This window comes from Microtus ochrogaster, chromosome 18, assembly GCF_000317375.1.
Source record: "Microtus ochrogaster isolate Prairie Vole_2 chromosome 18, MicOch1.0, whole genome shotgun sequence".
In the NCBI taxonomy this organism is placed as follows: Eukaryota; Metazoa; Chordata; class Mammalia; order Rodentia; family Cricetidae; genus Microtus; species Microtus ochrogaster.
The window spans coordinates 27,207,592-27,210,840 of NC_022020.1; positions in this window are offsets into that span (position 1 = coordinate 27,207,592).

Consider the following 3,249-nt stretch of genomic DNA (forward strand, 5'->3'; position numbering starts at 1 on the left):
GAGAGGAAGCACTTACGAGCGGATATGGGAGCAACAGAAGCAATAGTTGTCAGTTTTTCTACCACACCTTTCTGGAGCTTGACTTTAGAAATTTTGATGACTGCTATCTATGCATTGTTATAGCTGTATAAATTCATGGTATTTATTTCCACTGCAGTCAGGTCCCATCACACCAAAGCATTTCCTTCTGCCATCCTCCACGATGTGCTGGAAGCCACCAGGGTGGTCTCGGTCCCATTTTGAGAATGTGACTCACTTAACCTAATGCCCTTGTGTTTAATGCATCTTTTTTCTTTTTCTTTTTTTTAAAAATTGATTTGTATTGATCTCTACATTTTTCTCTGCTCCCTTTCCTGCCTCTCCCCTCCCCCATTCAACCCTCCCCCAAGGTCCCCATGCTCTCAATTTACTCAGGAGATCTTGTCTTTTTCTACTTTCTACTTCCCATGTAGATTATATCTATGTAAGTCTCTCTTAGTTTCCTTATTGTTGTCTAAGTTCATTGGGATTGTGGTTTGTAGGCTGATTTTCTTTGTGTTATGTTTAAAAAACACCTATGAGTGAGTTCATGTGATAGTTGTCTTTCTGTGTCTGGGTTACCTCACTCAAAATGATGTTTTCTAGCTCCATCCATTTGCCTGCAAAATTCAAGATGTCATTTTTTTCTGCTGTGTAGTACTCCATTGTGTAAATGTACCACATTTTCCTTATCCATTCTTTGGTCGAGGAGCATTTATGTTGTTTCCAGGTTCTGGTTATGACAAACAAAGCTGTTATGAACATAGTTGAGCACATGTCCTTGTGGCACAATTGAGCATCCTTTGGATATATACCCAAAAGTGGTATTACTGGGTCTTGAGGAAGGTTGTTTCCTAATTTTCTTTGTATATTTTGGAGATCAGACCTCTGTCTGATGTGGGGTTAGTGAAGATCTTTTCCCATTCTGTAGGCTGTCATTTTGTCTTGTTGACCATGTCCTTTGCTTTACAGAAGCTTTTCAGTTTCAGGAGGTCCCATTTATTAATTGTTTCTTTCAGTGTCTGTGCTGCTGGGGTTATATTTAGGAAGTGGTCTCCAGTGCCAATGCATTCAAGTGTATGTCCCACTTTCTCTTCTATAAGGTTCAGTGTGGCTGGCTTTATGTTGAGGTCTTTGACCCATTTGGACTTGAGTTTTGTGCGTTGTGATAGATATAGGTCTATTTTCATTCTTCTACATGTTGATATCCAGTTATAATGCATCTTTTTCTTATGTGGCAATAATTTGTTCCATTTTATTCCAAAATATAGATGTGCCAGTTTTTTGCATTATTTTACTTATTGAAGGATGTTTCAATTGTTTCTAGTTATTTGGGTCTCTGCTTAAAAAAAAAATGTGTGACATATCTATCTACATAAACTACCTTACTATGCATTGCACACATACCTACAATGTTATAGATAAAACATAAACTGGTTCATTTAACTGTTTTTAGGTGTATAGTGTGGTGGCATTGATTGCATCTAGTGTTTTGCAACCATTGCTCTTTGATTTCCAAAACTTTTTCTGCACCTAAATAGAAACCGCTAAAACATTAAGGAATAACCTCCCATTCCCTCCAGCTCCTAGCAATCTGTAGTTTTTTTTTTCTCTATGAATCCATAAATGGACTTGTACAATATTTGGTTTTGTGGGTCTGGTTTATTGCTGCTAGCTTAATGGTTTCAAATTTCACCTTATGTTGTAGCCTGTGTTAGCATTTTTTTTTAAAAAAAATTTCCTTCTGATAGAGTCTTACATCATCCTGTTGTCCTGAAATTCCATCTATAATTGAGGATTCCCTTAAACTCCTGATCCTCTTGCCACTATCTCCAAAGTGCTGGAGTACAGGCATGCTCCAAGAAGCCAGATTTATTTCACTCATCTTAAAGACTGAATTATACATCATATATCATGTATATATATATGTGTGTGTGTGTGTTCGTTTGTTTCTACATTTCTCTGCCACTTGGGTTGTTTTCTATTTTTGGCTATTGTGAGTATATTGCCATGTACATTAATGGGCTAATTATATTAATTTATTCATCAGAATTGCCGATTCCAATTTCTTCTCCACCTCTACTTTTAAATTTAAACTCTTAGAAGGAGGGAGATTCCGGTTTCTAAAAATCTGGTATTTTGTCTGAGTCTAGTCATTGTTCTTTGTATTTATATTGAGGAATGAATTCCATTAGTTTTTTGTTCACTAGCTGTCTGAGTCTCCCCAAGAGAAGAAGGGACCCTCGGGTTGGTTGTGAGTTCAGTAGACACTGAGGGAAGGGCTGAAGGCTCTGTCTTTGCTTCCTCAGCCTGTGGAATGCTGTTTGTTGCTTGGGTCTAGAGGTGATCTTTGCTAAGGAGTTTGCATGTAGTACCAGCCTGTGTGAGCTAGAGTTTGCCAAGTTGGGAAGAGCTAAGTAGGGGCAGGAAGTACCAAACAGGGAGCACCTTGTCCACGCTGCAGCACCTGCTTCCTTGGAAACTCTGTCCGAACCCACCTGCACCCCACTAGCTCAGGTAATCCCTCACCCTTTAGAGTAAATGCAAGTTGAGACAGTTTGAACCAGGGGAGGGCTGGAGATAGAGTTCAGTTGGTAGAGAACTTGTCTACCATGCACACAGCCCGGGGTTCAAGCCCCAGCAGCACATACACTCAGTACAGTGACACAGGCTTGCAGTCCCAACACTTGGGAAGTAGAAGTAGGAGGATCAGAAACTCAAGGTCATCCTTGGACACAGAATAAATCTGAGGCTCTCTTGGACTACATGAGACCCTGTCACAAATAGGGAATAGATTACAATTATCACTACACTCCAGCCCAACTAGTTATGTCTTTAAACAATAGAAGGGTTTTCTTCCCCTGTTGCTCCTTTCCCTAGTGAATTCCCCTTCATTGATAAACCAAGCAGTAATGGCAGGAGCTCCGTCCAGCCTTTCCTAGCATAAATTTCAGTCCCACAGAAACTAAAGTTATAAAGTTCTTCCGTACAGTTGGGTTTGTCCTCTTTGTAGACTAAATAACCCTCCTTTCCTGTGTTTAAAACTGTTCTTTTGTTTCTAAATGTAACAAATCTTTCATCACATCCTACCCTAGCTTTCCAGGAAGTTGAAGATTCTCAGCCCAAGTGATTCAGTTGGCTTAAATGCTTACATTTCCAGTATGCTGGTGGTGTGTGTGCGTGTGTGCGTGCATGCCTCTCTCTCTCTCTCTCTCTCTCTCTCTCTCTCTC